The sequence below is a fragment of the Pseudophryne corroboree genome, chromosome 8, assembly GCF_028390025.1.
Source record: "Pseudophryne corroboree isolate aPseCor3 chromosome 8, aPseCor3.hap2, whole genome shotgun sequence".
Lineage (NCBI taxonomy): Eukaryota > Metazoa > Chordata > Amphibia > Anura > Myobatrachidae > Pseudophryne > Pseudophryne corroboree.
In genome coordinates this window covers 435,003,361-435,021,243 of record NC_086451.1, presented here as the reverse complement: position 1 = coordinate 435,021,243, position 17,883 = coordinate 435,003,361, and the positions used below count along the sequence as shown (strand labels likewise).

Below are 17,883 nucleotides of genomic sequence, written 5' to 3'. Positions count from 1 at the left end.
ATATTTTATTTGTTATATAGACAGTAACTTTATATAAAACTAGGAAGATCTATGCTTTAATATGTTTCTTCTTTAGGTGCATATTCACAATAAATAAGGTACTTACTTTTCCCTTGGATTTGTAAAAATAAGATTTTAAACCTACCGGTAAATCTTTTTCTCCTAGTCCGTAGAGGATGCTGGGCACTCCGTAAGGACCATGGGGAATAGACGGGCTCCGCAGGAGACATGGGCACTAAGAAAGAACTTTAGGTATGGGTGTGCGCTGGCTCCTCCCTCTATGCCCCTCCTCCAGACCTCAGTTAGAGAAACTGTGTCCAGAGGAGACGGACAGTACGAGGAAAGGATTTTTGTCAATCCAAGGGCAAGATTCATACCAGCCCACACCATTCACACCGTATAACCTGGGATATACGAACCAGTTAACAGTATGAAACAACACAGCATCAGTCCGAGACTGATGAAAACTTGGTAACGGCAATCCAGCCGTTGAATGAGCCTGCTGAATCGCGTCACAGATCCAGCGAGCAATAGTCTGCTTTGAAGCAGGAGCGCCAACCTTGTTGGCTGCATACAAGACAAGCAGTGCCTCTGTTTTTCTAACTCTAGCCGTTCTGGCTACGTAATCTTCAAAGCCCTGACCACATCAAGGGACTCGGAATCCTCCAAGTCACGTGTAGCCACAGGCACCACAATAGGTTGGTTCATATGAAAAGATGAAATCACCTTAGGCAAGAATTGAGGACGGGTCAGCAATTCTGCTCTATCCATCTGGAAAACCAGATAGGGGCTTTTATGAGACAAAGCCGCCAATTCCGATACTCGCCTAGCCGAGGCCAAGGCTAACAACATGATCACTTTCCAAGTGAGATATTTTTATTCCACGGTTTCAAGTGGTTCAAACCAGTGCGACTTAAGGAAACTCAACACCATGTTAAGGTCCCAAGGCGCCACCAAAAGGTACAAAGGAGGCTGAATATGCAGCCCTCCTTTCACAAAAGTCTGTACTTTTGGAAGGGAAGCTAATTTCTTCTAAAAGAAAACAGATAGGGACGAAATCTGAACCTCCATGTAGCCTAATTTTAGGCCCAAATTCACTCCAGTCTGTAGGAAGTGAAGGAAACGGCCCAGATGGAATTCTTCCGTAGGAGCATTCCTGGCCTCACACCAAGAAACATACTTCCGCCATATACGGTGATAATGTTTAGCTGTCACGTCCTTCCTAGCCTTTATCAGAGTAGGAATGACCTCATCTGGAATGCCCTTTTCCGTTAGGGTCCGGCGTTCAACCGCCATGCCGTCAAACGCAGCCGCGGTAAGTCTTGGAACAGACAGGGCCCCTGTTGTAACAGGTCCTGTCATAGAGGAAGAGGTCACGGATCTTCTATGCGCATTTCCTGCAGATCCGGATACCAGGCCCTTCGCGGCCAATCTGGAACAATGAGAATTGTCTGTACTCCTCTTTTCCTTATTATTCTCAACACCTTGGGGATGAGAGGAAGAGGAGGAAACACATAGACCGACTGGAACACCCACGGTGTCACTAGGACGTCCACTGCCACCGCCTGAGGGTTCTAGACCTGGCGCAACACTTCTGTAGTTCTTTGTTTAGGCGGGACGCCATCATGTCTATCTGGGGCATGCCCCATTGACTTGCAATCTGTGCGAAGACTTCCTGATGAAGTCCCCACTCTCCTGGATGTAGATCGTGTTTGCTGAGGAAGTCTGCTTCCCAGTTGTCCACTCCCGGAATGAAAACTGCCGACAGTGCGCCCACATGATTTTCCGCCCAGCGAAGAATCCTGGTGGCTTCCGCCATTGCCATTCTGCTCCTTGTGCCGCCTTGGCGGTTTACATGAGCTACTGCGGTGATGTTGTCTGACTGGATCAGAACCGGCAGGTCGCGAAGCAAAGTCTCCGCTTGACGAAGGGCGTTGTATATGGCCCTCAGTTCCAGGACGTTGATGTGAAGACAAGTTTCTTGACTCGACCAAAGATCTTGGAAGCTTCTTCCTTGTGCGACTGCTCCCCAACCTCGGAGGCTCGCGTCCGTGGTCACCAGAACCCAGTCCTGAAAGCCGAATCTGCGACCCTCCAGAAGGTGAGCACTATGCAGCCACCACAGGAGAGATACCCTGGCCCTGGGGGACAGGGTGATCAACCGATGAATCTGTAGATGTGACCCAGACCACTTGTCCAGTAGGTCCCATTGGAAAACCCTCTCCCTGACCAGAGTCATGAGTTCCTGGGTCTTTTCTATCGGAAGATAAACCCTTTTCTGGTCCTTATCCAGAATCATGCCTAAGAAGGTCAAACGAGTCGTAGGCACTAACTGTGACTTCGGGATATTGAGAATCCAGCCGTGTTGCTGTAGCACCTTCAGAGGAAGTGACATGCTGTTCAACAACTGCTCTCGTGATCTCGCCTTTATAAGGAGATCGTCCAAGTATGGGATAATTGTGACACCCTGCTTGCGCAGGAGCACCATCATTTCTGCCATTACCTTGGTGATGAAATAGGTAATGACAATCCTGTATCGCAAATCTCAGGTACGCCTGATGAGGTGGATATATGGGAACATGAAGGTATGCATCCTTTATGTCCAGGGATACCATAAAATCCCCCCCTTCTAGGCTGGCGATGACCGCTCTGAGCGATTCCATCTTGAACTTGAACCTTTTTAAGTATATGTTCAAGGATTTTAAATTTTAAAATGGGTCTGACTGAACCGTCCGGTTTCGGGACTTGAGTAATACCACCTCCCTTGTTGTAGCAGGGGAACTTTTACCACCACCTGTTGAAGACACAATTTTTGAATTGCATTTAAAACTATCTCCCTCTCTGGGGGAGAAGCTGGTAGGGCCGATTTGAAAAACCGGCGAGGGGGCACCTCTTCGAATTCCAGCTTGTAACCCTGGAAGACAATTTCTATTGTCCCGGGATCCACCTGTGAGAGAACCCAGATGTGGCTGAAAAGTCGAAGACGTGCCCCCACTGGGGCGGACTCCCTCAACGGAGCCCCAGCGTCATGCGGTGGATTTTGTAGAGGCCGGCGAGGACTTCTGCTCCTGGGAACTAGCTGTGGTTGGCAGCTTTTTCCCTCTGCCCTTACCTCTGGCAAGAAAGGACGATCCCTCGTGCTCTCTTGTTTTTATTTGAGCGAAAGGACTGCATTTGATAATGTGGCGCTTTCTTAGGCTGTGAGGGAATATAAGGCAAAAAATTTGATTTACCTGCCGTAGCTGTGGAGACCAGGTCCGAGAGACCTTCTCCAAACCATTCCTCACCCTTATAAGGTAAAACCTCCATATGCCTTTTTGAGTCGGCATCACCTGTCCATGGACTAGTCTAGCAGAAATGGACATAGCGTTGACTTTAGAACCCAGTAGGCCAATGTCTCTTTGAGCATCCCTCATATATAAGACAGCATCTTTAATATGACCCAGGGTTAACAAAATGGTATCCCTATCCAGGGTATCCAATTCTGTCGTTAAGGTATCAGTCCACTCTGCTATAGCGCTACAAACCCAAGCCGACGCTATCGCCGGTCTGAGTAAGGTACCAGAGTATGTGTAAATGGACTTTAATGTAGCCTCCTGCTTGCGATCAGCAGGATCCCTTAGGGTAGCCGTATCTTGGGGTGGCAGTGCTACCTTTTTGGATAAGCGTGTCAACGCTTTGTCTACCCTTGGGGAGGATTCCCACCGTATCCTGTCCTTGATCGGGAAGGGATACGCCATAAGAATCCTTTTGGGAATCTGCAGTTTCTTGTCTGGAGATTCCCATTTTCCAATAACTCATTCAGCTCATTAGAAGGAGTAATTGTTACCTCAGGTTTCTTTTTCTTATACCTGTGTACCCTCGTGTCAGGGACCGGGGGTTCCTCTGTGATATGCAAAACATCCTTTATTTCAATAATCATATATTGAATACTTTTAGCTAATTTTGGCTATAATTTTGCATCATCGTAGTCGACACTAGAGTCAGAATCCGTGTCGATATTTGTGTCTACTATTTGGGATAGTGGGCGCTGTTGAGACCCTTAGGGTCCTTGCGACATAGGGGCAGGCAGAGCCTGACTCTGTGCATAATTTCTGGACTCCGCTTTGTCCAACCTTTTGTGCAATAAATTTACATTAGCACTTAACACATTCCACATATCCACCCAGTCAGGTGTCGGTGTTGCCGACGGAGACACCATCTTTATTTGCTCCACCTCCTCACTAGGAAAGCCTTCTACCGCAGACATGCCGACACACGCGTACCGACACACCACACATTCAGGGAATTCTCTTATCTGGAGACAGTTCCCCCACAAGGCCCTTTGGAGAGACAGAGAGAGAGTATGCCAGCACATACCCAGCGCTAATGACCCAGGAAAAGCACAGTATGTTTACCCAGATAGCGCTGTAATCGTCTATTTGCGCCCAATTATGTGCCCCCCCCCCCTTCTTTAAAACCCTCTTTCACTGTGGTAAGCAGGGGAGAGTCCGGGGAGCTCTCTCTCAGCGTGTGCTGTGGAGAAAATGGCGCTGGTGAGTGCTGAGGGAGAAGCCCCGCCCCCTCAGCGGCGGGCTTCGGTCCCGCTCAAATAATGAAAAAACTGGCGGGGGCTCTTTATATATACAGTGCCTAGCTGTATATACTTCTTTTTGCCAGAAAATGAGGATATATTGCTGCCCAGGGTGCCCCCCCTGCGCCCTGAACCCTTACAGTGACTGCCGTATGTGTGTTATGTGGGAGCAATGGCGCGCAGCGTTACCTCAGTGAAGATCTGAAGTCTTCTGCCGCCTTTGAAGTCTTCTTTCTTCTCATACTCACTCGGCTTCTATCTTCCGGCTCTGTGAGGAGGACGGCGGCGCGGCTCCGGGACGAACTACAGGGGAGACCTGTGTTCCGACTCCCTCTAGAGCTAATGGTGTCCAGTAGCCTAAGAAACAGAGCCTGACGTTAAAGTAGGTCTGTTTCTCTCCCCTCAGTCCCTCGCTGCAGGGAGTCTGTTGCCAGCAGGCTCCCTGAAAATAAAAAACCTAACAAAATACTTACTTTTCAGGAAAACTCAGGAGAGCTCCCTGTAATGCACCCAGTCTCCTCTGGGCACAGTAATAAACTGAGGTCTGGAGGAGGGGCATAGAGGGAGGAGCCAGTGCACACCCATACCTAAAGTTCTTTCTTAGTGCCCATGTCTCCTGCGGAGCCAGTCTATCCCCATGGTCCTTACGGAGTCCCCAGCATCCTCTAGGACGTAAGAGAAAATAAGAATTTACTTACCGATAATTCTATTTCTCGGAGTCCGTAGTGGATGCTGGGGTTCCTGAAAGGACCATGGGAATAGCGGCTCCGCAGGAGACAGGGCACAAAAAAGTAAAGCTTTTACCAGATCAGGTGGTGTGCACTGGCTCCTCCCCCTATGACCCTCCTCCAGACTCCAGTTAGGTACTGTGCCCGGACGAGCGTACACAATAAGGGAGGCAATTTGAATCCCGGGTAAGACTCATACCAGCCACACCAATCACACCGTACAACTTGTGATCTAAACCCAGTTAACAGTATGATAACAGAAAGAGCCTCTTAAAGATGGCTCCTTAACAATATAACCCGAATTTGTTAACAATAACTATGTACAGTATTGCAGATAATCCGCACTTGGGATGGGCGCCCAGCATCCACTACGGACTCCGAGAAATAGAATTATCGGTAAGTAAATTCTTATTTTCTCTATCGTCCTAAGTGGATGCTGGGGTTCCTGAAAGGACCATGGGGATTATACCAAAGCTCCCAAACGGGCGGGAGAGTGCGGATGACTCTGCAGCACCGAATGAGAGAATTCCAAGTCCTCTTTTGCCAGGGTATCAAATTTGTAGAATTTTACAAACGTGTTTTCCCCCGACCACGTAGCTGCTCGGCAGAATTGTAATGCCGAGACCCCTCGGGCAGCCGCCCAAGATGAGCCCACCTTCCTTGTGGAATGGGCCTTAACAGATTTAGGCTGTGGCAGGCCTGCCACAGAATGAGCAAGTTGAATTGTGTTACAAATCCAACGAGCAATCGTCTGCTTAGAAGCAGGGGCACCCAACTTGTTGGGTGCATATAGTATCAACAGCGAGTCAGATTTTCTGACTTCAGCCGTCCTTGAAATGTATATTTTTAAGGCTCTGACAACGTCCAACAACTTGGAGTCCTCCAAGTCGCCAGTGGCCGCAGGCACCACAATAGGTTGGTTCAGGTGAAACGCTGATACCACCTTAGGGAGAAAATGCGGACGAGTCCTCAGTTCTGCCCTATCCGAATGGAAGATTAGATAAGGGCTTTTATAAGATAAAGCCGCCAATTCAGATACTCTCCTGGCGGAAGCCAGGGCCAGTAACATAGTCACTTTCCATGTGAGATATTTAAAATCCACCTTTTTCAATGGTTCAAACCAATGGGATTTGAGGAAATCTAAAACTACATTTAGATCCCACGGTGCCACCGGAGGCACCACAGGAGGCTGTATATGCAGTACTCCTTTAACAAAAGTCTGTACCTCAGGAACTGAGGCCAATTCTTTTTGGAAGAATATTGACAGGGCCGAAATTTGAACCTTAATAGATCTCAATTTGAGACCCCTAGACAATCCTGATTGTAGGAAATGTAGGAAACGACCCAGTTGAAATTCCTCCGTCGGAACACTCCGATCCTCGCACCACGCGACATATTTTCGCCAAATGCGGTGATAATGTTTCGCGGTGACTTCCTTCCTTGCCTTAATCAAGGTAGGAATGACTTCTTCTGGAATGCCTTTCCCTTTTAGGATCTGGCGTTCAACCGCCATGCCGTCAAACGCAGCCGCGGTAAGTCTTGAAAGAGACAGGGACCCTGTTGTAGCAGGTCCCTTCTCAGAAGTAGAGGGCACGGGTCGTCCGTGACCAACTCTTGAAGTTCCGGGTACCAAGTCCTTCTTGGCCAATCCGGAGCCACTAGTATTTCTTACTCCTCCTCACCGTATAATCTTCAATACCTTTGGTATGAGAGGCAGAGGAGGAAACACATATACTGATTTGTACACCCAAGGTGTTACCAGTGCGTCCACAGCTATTGCCTGTGGATCTCTTGACCTGGCGCAATACTTGTCCAGTTTCTTGTTGAGGCGAGACGCCATCATGTCTACCATTGGTCTTTCCCAACAGTTTATTAGCATGTGGAAGACTTCTGGATGAAGACCCCCCTCTCCCGGGTGTATATCGTGTCTGCTGAGGAAGTCTGCTTCCCAGTTGTCCACGCCCGGGAAGAACACTGCTGACAGTGCTATTACGTGATTCTCCGCCCAGCGAAGAATCTTGGCAGCTTCTGCCATTGCACTCCTGCTTCTTGTGCCGCCCTGTCTGTTTACATGGGCGACCGCCGTGATGTTGTCCGACTGAATCAACACCGGTTTTCCTTGCAGGAGTGGTTCCGCCTGGCTTAGAGCATTTTAGATTGCTCTTAGTACCAGAATGTTTATGTGAATAGACTTTTCCAGGTTCGTCCATACCCCCTGGAAGTTTCTTCCTTGTGTGACTGCTCCCCAACCTCTCAGGCTGGCGTCCGTGGTCACCAGGATCAAATCCTGTATGCCGAATCTGCGGCCCTCCAATAGATGAGCCTTTTGCAACCACCACAGAAGATATACCCTTGTCCTTGGCGACAGGGTTATTCGCAGGTGCATCTGAGGATGCGACCCTGACCATTTGTCCAACAGATCCCTTTGGAAAATTCTTGCATGGAATCTGCCGAATGGAATTGCTTCGTAAAAAGCCACCATTTTTCCCAGGACTCTTGTGCATTGATGTACAGACACCTTTCCTGGTTTTAGGAGGTTCCTGACAGGTCGGATAACTCCTTGGCTTTTTCCTCGGGAAGAAAAACCTTTTTCTGAACCGTGTCCAGAATCATCCCTAGGAACAGCAGACGTATCGTCGGAAAACAGCTGCGATTCTTGGAATATTTAGAATCCAGTCGTGCCGTCGAAGAACTACTTTAGATAGTGCTCTTCCGACCTCCAACTGTTCTCTGGAACTTGCCCTTTTTAGGTCGTGCAAGTAAGGGATAATTTAGATGCCTTTTCTTTGAAGAAACATCTTTTCGGCCATTACCTTGGTAAAAAGGCCCGGGGTGCCGTGGATAATTCAAACGGCATCGTCTGAAACTGATATTGACAGTTCTGTACCACGAACCAGAGGTACCCTTGATGAGAAGGACAAATTTTGGACATGGAGGTAATCCTTGATGTCCAGGGACACCATATAGTCCCCTTTTTTCCGGTTCGCTATCACTGCTCTGAGTGACTTTATCTCGATTTGAACCTTTTATGTAAGTGTTCAAAACATTTTAGATTTAGACTATGTGTCACCAAGCCGTCTGGCTTCAGTACCACAATATAGTGTGGAAAAATAATACCCTTTTCCTTGTCGTAGGAGGGGTACTTTGATTATCACCTGCTGGATATACAGCTTGTGAATTGTTTCCAATGCTGCCTCCCTGTCGGAGGGAGCCGTTGGTAAAGCAGACTTCAGGAAGCTGCGAGGAGAAGATGTCTCGACTCTCCAATCTTTACCCCTGGGATAATACTCGTACGATCTAGGGGTCAACTTGCGAGTGATCCCACTGCGCCCTGAGACTCTTGAGACTACCCCCCCACCTTGAGTCCGCTTGCACGGCCCCAGCGTCATGCTGAGGACTTGGCAGACGCGGTGGAGGGCTTCTTTTCCTGGGAAAGGGCTGCCTGCTGCAGTCTACTTCCCTTACCTCTATGTCTGGGCAGATATGACTGGCCTTTTGCCTGCATGCCCTCATGGGAAAGGAAAGATTGAGGCTGAAAAGACGGTGTCTTTTTTAGCTGAGATGTAACTTGGGGTAAAAAAGGTTGGATTTCCCAGCTGTTGCTGTGGTCCCCAGGTCCGATGGACCGACCCCCAAATAACTCCTTCCCTTTATACAGCAATACTTCCATCTGCCGTATGGGATCTGTATCACCTGACCACTGTCGTGTCCCTGACATCTTCTGGGAGATATGGACAACGCACTTATCTTGATGCCAGAGAGCAAATATCCCTCTGTGCATCTCACATACATATATATAGAATGCATCCTATTAAATGCTCTACATGAATAAAATATTTTCAGTCAGGGAATCCGACCAAGCCAACCCAGCACTGCATCTCCAGGCTGATGGCGATCGCTGGTCGCAGTATAACCACCGTATGTGTGTATATACTTTTTAGGATATTTTTCCAGCTTCCTATCAGCTGGCTCCTTGAGGGCGGCCGTATCTGGAGACGGTAACGCCACTTGATAAGCGTGTGAGCGCCTTATCACCCTAAGGGGTGTTTCCCAACGTACCCTAATTTCTGGCGGGAAAGGGTATAACGCCAATATTTGCTATCGGGGTAACCCTACGCATCATCACACACTTCATTTTATTTTATCTGATTCAGGAAAAACTACAGGTAGTTTTTTCACTCCCACATAATACCCTTTCTTGTGGTACTTGTAGTATCAGAAACACGTAACACCTCCTTCATTGCCCTTAACGTGTGGCCCTAATGAGAAATACGTTTGTTTATTCACCGTCGACACTGTATTCAGTGTCCGTGTCTGTGTCTGTGTCGACCGACTGAGGTAAATGGGCGTTTTTTTAAAAACCCCTGACGGTGTTTCTGAGACGCCTGGACCGGTCCTAATAGATTGTCGGCCGTCTCATGTCGTCAACCGACCTTGCAGCGTGTTGACATTCTCACGTAATTCTCTAAATAAGCCATCCATTCCGGTGTCGACTCCCTAGAGAGTGACATCACCATTACAGGCAATTTCTCCGCCTCCTCACCAACATCGTCCTCATACATGTCGACACACACGTACCGACACACAGCACACACACCGGGAATGCTCTGACAGAGGACAGGACCCACTAGCCCTTTGGGGAGACAGAGGGAGAGTCTGCCAGCACACACCAAAAACGCTATAATTATATAGGGACAACCTTATATAAGTGTTTCTCCCTTATAGCATCTTTTATATATATACAATATCGCCAAAATCAGTGCCCCCCCTCTCTGTTTTAACCCTGTTTCTGTAGTGCAGTGCAGGGGAGAGCCTGGGAGCCTTCTCTCCAGCTTTTCTGTGAGAGAAAATGGCGCTGTGTGCTGAGGAGATAGGCCCCGCCCCTTTTTCGGCGGCCTCGTCTCCCGCTATTTTTGAAGTTAGGCAGGGGTTAAATATCTCCATATAGCCTCTGTGGGCTATATGTGAGGTATTTTTTGCCTCTAATAAGGTTTTTATTTGCCTCTCAGAGCGCCCCCCCCAGCGCTCTGCACCCTCAGTGACTGTTGTGTGAAGTGTGCTGAGAGGAAAATGGCGCACAGCTGCAGTGCTGTGCGCTACCTTTATGAAGACTCAGGAGTCTTCAGCCGCCGATTTTGGACCTCTTCTCTCTTCAGCGTCTGCAAGGGGGCCGGCGGCGCGGCTCCGGTGACCATCCAGGCTGTACCTGTGATCGTCCCTCTGGAGCTAGTGTCCAGTAGCCAAGCAGCAAATCCACTCTGCACGCAGGTGAGTTCACTACTTCTCCCCTAAGTCCCTCGTTGCAGTGATCCTGTTGCCAGCAGGACTCACTGTAAAGTAAAAAACCTAAGCTAAACTTTCTCTAAGCAGCTCTTTAGGAGAGCCACCTAGATTGCACCCTTCTCGTTCGGGCACAAAATCTAACTGGAGTCTGGAGGAGGGTCATAGGGGGAGGAGCCAGTGCACACCACCTGATCTGGTAAAAGCTTTACTTTTTTGTGCCCTGTCTCCTGCGGAGCCGCTATTCCCATGGTCCTTTCAGGAACCCCAGCATCCACTTAGGACGATAGAGAAATGTACGTTCCGGGGCTATTCATCACACAGGTAATGCAGTAGATGTCACTTATGTCTACTGCTTACCGTTAACTCGCGGGCCCCATACTGCAATTTGTGTATGTTGCAAATATCTCATTCAACAAGCTCTGTAAATACATTCTTTTCGGGACTTGTTAATGTAAATGTGCGTACTGGCCCCAAATGTCTATACAAGCTGCTGTGTACATGGCAGCCTGTGCAATACAGATCTATTCAGATCCCTCCCCGTTGACACTTCAGCTCCTCCCCCTCACCTCCTCGGTGTGGCAGTAGGCTGCATAGCTAGCCTGAAAACTGAAGGAAATGTAATTGTGACATACACTTACACCCCTGTCACACCAAACTTATAACCTGGGTTATTGCCAGGGGCAACGCGGGTCCAGGATTGGTGTGGAAGGGTCTGCTCGGTTTGTGTTACCCAGGAATCCGACCCTGCTAGCTACCAGGGCTGAACCAGGCACTGACCCAGGTAGCCTGCTGTGTGATACCCCTTATAGACCATGGGTGGCAGGTTGCACCTGGGAGCCTGACACGGGTGCTTCCAGGGTGCGACCCGCCTCAGGCCCCCCCGCCGCCGCCGCTGTTTCCAACCCGGCATATTGCCGGGTTGGTGATGTCACCAGTGACGCGGCGGGGGCGGCACTTGGAGATCGCATGATCTCCAAGCGCCGCCCGTCCACACAGAGTGAACAGGAAACAGGTAGCATCGACCAGGCTCTCGTTCACACCGCACAGCGACCTGGGTTGAAAACGAGTTCACCCCGGGTCCAGCCTGTGATGTGAATGGGGTTTCAGGCTGCTGTTACATGGCTTGAAACCGTGTTTAATAACCTACAGTAGGATGGAACCAGGTGCTTTTGGCGTGAAAGAGGCAGTACCATACTTTCCTACTCTCCAGCAAGTTGCGGGAGAACCCCGATTTGTCAGGCCAGTCCCCGACACCCACGGAAGAGTGGCCGGATCTGCCACATCCCACCTGCTTCTAATGAAACGGGAACGATGAGGAGGTTATACAGGGAAACGCAGCGCTGAATGGAAAAGGTGGGGCTAAATGATGCAAAGTTTTCAAAGTTATAAAATACTGAATTTCCAAAACACATCAAAATGGGGGAAGGGGGGGGGGGATAATCTAGTCTTGGAGAGTGATTAAGAGGAACAGTTGCCCAAAACAATCAATAAGCTTCTGTTATTTATCTAGCACAGTCTTTGAAATTACATAGCTGATTGGTTGTTTTGGGCAGCTCTTTAACTTTCTCTCACTCTCCAAGGCTTGATACATCTCCCCCTGTATCATAGAAAAACAGAAGTGTTGCCTTATGCAGCAAAGTGTCAAGTAATGACCAGAAAATAAACTATGAAACCAATTAATTCTAGGCCAACAGAGGACAGGTGGCTGTGGACTGAACCAATATGGAAACATCAATTAATTGGAAATTCAGACGAAAGAGGACTTGATGAATATTCTATGCATGGACTCATAGTATTGGTGTTAAAATCTGTAATAAGCATAGTTTAGTAGATTGTGGTCAGGTTCTGTGAGCTCCAATCAGTCTCCTGGTAACTAGTCAACTGTGCAGACTAGGGGGCATATTCAATTGCCCATGAGATTTTCAAAAACCTTGTACCGCAAGTCTCATTGTGCTGGGCTTCATTCTGTCTCCTGATTGTAGCAGCTGGAGTTAGAATCTTTCTTAGTTATTTGACATTTGCGGATTGGATGTTTCAGCCCTTATATGGAGTCTTCCTGGACACTGTGTTGTAATATGTATTCAGTCTGCTCCTGCCTTGTCTGATACACACAAGGATTTAGCTCTTATACCCCTTTCACACATGCAGCTATATCCCCGATTTTTGCACGTGAACGTGCATCAACCCAGGATTTCTGCATGTGTGAAAGGAAATAACCCGGGACTAAGTCCCGGGTCCACGACCCTTCTCCTGACCAGGGTCATGGAGCTGAGACTCAGGAATTTGCAGGCTTGCTAGACCTAGCAAATTCCCGGGTCACATGTCTGAGAGCAGCATAATCTCCCCAACAAAGTTCATCCGCCCTGATATTTCTTTATGGTAGACTTTGTGAACAATCTGCTAAGTATCTTGCTACAGAGATTATTAATTGTGCCTATTGTAAAGAACTGTTTGGAATTTCTTTATAGTGCCACTAATCTGTAGTATTTTGAAAATTGACTCAATAGTTTGCGGCTGTGCTTTATTCCAATACAAGGCTTTTGTCTATGCATGCAAAAAACATCTGTTACTTCGCATCGGGTGTAGTATGGTATGCCGGCGGCCGGGCTCCTGGCGACCAGCATACCAGCGCCGGAATCCCGACCGCTGGCATACCGACAGCATGGCGAGCGCAAATGAGCCCCTTGCGGGCTCGCAGCGCTCGCCACGCTCCGGGCACCGTGGCGTGCTATGCTATCTATTCTCCCTCCGGGGGGGGGGGTCGTGGTCCCCCAAGAGGGAGAAAAAGTGTCGGGATTCCGGCGCCGGTATACTGTGCGCCGGGATCCCGACAGCCGGCAAACTGAAGACCACCCCTTCTCATCAATTCTCTATTGTGGAAAAGACTGGTATTATTTGAGATAATTGACCAGCTAAACATTTATTAGTTCTGTTTGGGATATGGCAAGCATACTCTTCATTGAAGATTGCCCATGCTATTCTGAAGATCTGGCATGCAGTTTTAGTAGTCTCTGGGATGTCCTGCTCCCTTTAAATGTATGTGTCTGAGATCTTTATCTTACACTACTTAGAGTGCAAGTCCTGGCGGCCGCCTAGTATCAGAGAGCAATTGTAGTTCCGGGAAAGGGGGCTGTTATATGCTACATGTCATGGTTTGAGATTTCAGAAATGAGTTAGGACCCATGGACTGGGCTGACGAATCATACAGGACTCTAGGTGGCTGAATAAGATGTCTACTCATGGGTGAGGACCCATATGTTATACGCCTGGTGCTGTCAGATAGGTGGGTGAGAACAGGAAGGCTCACAGACTGCCCCGGAACCAATTGAGTGGCACTCAACCCCTAATCTTGGCCACAGGAAAATAAGATTTTACTCACCGGTAAATCTATTTCTCATAGTTCGTAGTGGATGCTGGGAACTCCGTAAGGACCATGGGGAATAGCGGCTCCGCAGGAGACTGGGCACAACTAAAGAAAGCTTTAGGACTACCTGGTGTGCACTGGCTCCTCCCACTATGACCCTCCTCCAGACCTCAGTTAGGATACTGTGCCCGGAAGAGCTGACACAATAAGGAAGGATTTTGAATCCCGGGTAAGACTCATACCAGCCACACCAATCACACCGTATAACTCGTGATATTATACCCAGTTAACAGTATGAAATATAACTGAGCCTCACTAACAGATGGCTCATAACAATAACCCTTTAGTTAGGCAATAACTATATACAAGTATTGCAGACAATCCGCACTTGGGATGGGCGCCCAGCATCCACTACGGACTACGAGAAATAGATTTACCGGTGAGTAAAATCTTATTTTCTCTGACGTCCTAGTGGATGCTGGGAACTCCGTAAGGACCATGGGGATTATACCAAAGCTCCCAAACGGGCGGGAGAGTGCGGATGACTCTGCAGCACCGAATGAGCAAACTCAAGGTCCTCCTCAGCCAGGGTATCAAACTTGCAGACTTTTTCAAAATTGTTTGAACCCGACCAAGTAACAGCTCGGCAAAGTTGTAAAGCCGAGACCCCTCGGGAAGCCGCCCAAGAAGAGCCCACTTTCCTCGTGGAATGGGCTTTTACAGATTTAGGGTGCGGCAGTCCAGCCGCAGAATGTGCAAGTTGAATCGTGCTACAGATCCAGCGAGCAATAGTCTGCTTAGAAGCAGGAGCACCCAGCTTGTTGGGTGCATACAGGATAAATAGCGAGTCAGTTTTCCTGACTCCAGCCGTCCTGGAAACATATATTTTCAGGGCCCTGACTACGTCCAGTAACTTGGAGTCCTCCAAGTCCCATGTAGCCGCAGGCACCACAATAGGTTGGTTCACCTGAAAAGCTGATACCACCTTAGGAAGGAATTGGGAACGAGTCCTCAATTCCGCCCTATCCATATGAAAATCAGATAAGGGCTTTTGCATGACAAAACCGCCAATTCTGATACACGCCTGGCCGACGCCAAGCCCAGCCGCATGACCACTTTCCACGTGAGGTATTTTAGCTCTACGGATTTAAGTGGCTCAACCCAATGCGACTTCAGGAAATCCAACACCACGTTGAGATCCACGGTGCCACTAGAGGCACAAACGGGGGCTGAATATGCAGCACTCCCTTAACAAAAGTCTGAACTTCAGGCAGTGAAGCCAGTTCTTTTTGGAAGAAAATGTACAGAGCCGAAATCTGGACCTTAACGTAACCCAATTTTAGGCCCGTAGTCACTCCTGACTGTAGGAAGTGCAGAAATCGACCCAGTTGAAATTCCTCCGTTGGGGCCTTCCTGGCCTCACACCAAGCAACATATTTTTGCCATATGCGGTGATAATATTTTGCGATCACATCTTTCCTAGCCTTAATCAGCGTAAGAATGACTTCCTCCGGAATGCCTTTTTCCTTTAGGATCCGGTGTTCAACCGCCATGCCGTCAAACACAGCCATGGTAAGTCTTGGAACAGGCAGGGCCCCTGCTGCAGCAGGTCCTGTCTGAGCGGCAGAGGCCATGGGTCCTCTGAGATCATTTCTTGAAGTTCTGGGTACCAGGCTCTTCTTGGCCAATCCGGAACGACGAGTATAGTTCTTACTCTTCTCCTTCTTAGTATTCTCAATACCTTGGGTATGAGAGGCAAAGGAAGGAACACATACACCGACTGGTACACCCACGGTGTTACCAGAGTGTCCACAGCTATCGCCTGAGGGTCCCTTGACCTGGCGCAATATCTTTTTAGCTTTTTGTTGAGGCGTGACGCCATCACGTCACCTGTGGCCTTTCTCAACGGTGTACAATCATTTTGAAGACTTCTGGATGAAGTCCCCACTCTCCCGGGTGGAGGTCGTGCCTGCTGAGAAAGTCTGCTTCCCAGTTGTCCACTCCAGGCATGAACACTGCTAACAGTGCTAACACATGATTTTCCGCCCATCGGAAAATCCTTGTGGCTTCTGCCATCACCATCCTGCTTCTTGTGCCACCCTGCTGGTTTACATGGGCGACCGCCGTGATGTTGTCTAACTGGATCAGCACCGGCTGGTGTTGAAGCAGGGTCTAGCCTGACTTAGGGCATTGTGAATGGCCCTTAGTCCCAGAATATTTATGTGTAGGGAAGTCTCCTGACTTGACCATAGTCCTTGGAAGTTTCTTCCCTGTGTGACTGCCCCCCAGCCTCGAAGGCTGGCATCCGTGGTCACCAGGACCCAGTCCTGTACGGCCGAATCTGCGGCCCTCTAGAAGATGAGCACTCTGCAGCCACCACAACAGCGACACCCAGGCCCTTGGAAACAGGGTTATCAGCCGATGCATCTGAAGATGCGACCCGGACCTCTTGTCCAACAGATCCCACTGGAAGATCCTTGCCTGGAACCTGCCGAATGGAATTTCTTCGTAAGAAGCTACCATCTTTCCCAGGACTCGTGTGCATTGATGCACCGACACCTGTATTTGTATTAGGAGGTCTCTGACTAGAGATGACAACTCCTTGGCCTTCTCCTCCGGGAGAAACCCTTTTTTCTTGTTCTGTGTCCAGAACCATACCCAGGAACAGTAGACGCGTCGTAGGAACCAGCTGCGACTTTGGACTATTCAGAATCCAGCCGTGCTGTTGTAGCACTTCCCGAGATAGTGCTACTCAGACGAACAACTGCTCCCTGGACCTCGCCTTTATAAGGAGATCGTCCAAGTAAGGGATAATTAAAACTCCCTTTTTTCGAAGGAGTATCATCATTTCGGCCATTACCTTGGTAAATACCCTCGGTGCCGTGGACAGACCAACGGCAACGTCTGGAATTGGTAATGACAGTCCTGTACCATAATTTTGAGGTACTCCTGGTGAGGAGGGTAAATGGGGACATGCAGGTAAGCATCCTTGATGTCCAGTGATACCATGTAATCCCCTTCGTCCAGGCTTGTAATAACCGCCCTGAGCGATTCCATTTTGAACTTGAACCTTCGTATATAAGTGTTCAAGGATTTCAATTTTAGAATGGGTCTCACCGAACCGCCTGGTTTCGGTACCACAAACATTGTGGAATAGTAAGCCCGGCCTTGTTGAAGGAGGGGTACCTTGATTATCACCTGCTGGAAGTACAGCTTGTGAATTGCCGCCAGTACTACCACTTCTCGAGGGCAGCAGGCAAGGCTGATTTGAGGTAACGGCGAGGGGGAGTCGCCTCGAACTCCAGCTTGTATCCCTGTGATACTACTTGCAGAACCCAGGGATCCACTTGTGAGCGAGCCCACTGGTCGCTGAAGTTCCCGAGACGCGCCCCCACCGCACCTGGCTCCACCTGTGGAGCCCCAGCGTCATGCGGTGGACTCAGATGAAGCGGGGGAAGATTTCTGATCCTGGGAACTGGCTGTCTGGTGCAGCTTTTTCCCTCTTCCCTTGTCTCTGTGCAGAAAGGAAGCGCCTTTGACCCGCTCGCTTTTCTGAAGCCGAAAGGACTGTACCTGATAATACGGTGCTTTCTTAGGCTGTGAGGAACCTGGGGGTAAAAAATTTTCTTCCCAGCTGTTGCTGTGGATACGAGTTCCCAGAGACCATCCCCAAACAATTCCTCACCCTCATAAGGCAGAATCTCCATGTGCCTTTTAAAGTCAGCATCACCTGTCCACTGCCGGGTCCCTAATACCCTCCTGGCAGAATGGACATTGCATTAACTTTTGGATGCCAGCCGGCAAATATCCCTCTGTGCATCCCTCATATATAAGACAACGTCTTTAGTATGCTCTATGGTTAGCAAAATAGTATCCCTGTATAGGGTATCAATATTATCTGACAGGGTATCAGACCACGCCGCAGCAGCACTATC

General features: G+C 48.9%; 1 protein-coding gene across 2 annotated transcripts in view; it reads right to left on the bottom strand.

Moving 5' to 3' along the window:
• LOC134949451 (flotillin-1-like) overlaps positions 1–17,883 on the bottom strand; it is a 91,425-nt gene that overhangs the window by 30,080 nt on the left and 43,462 nt on the right. The gene's annotated exons all lie outside the window — the stretch shown is intronic.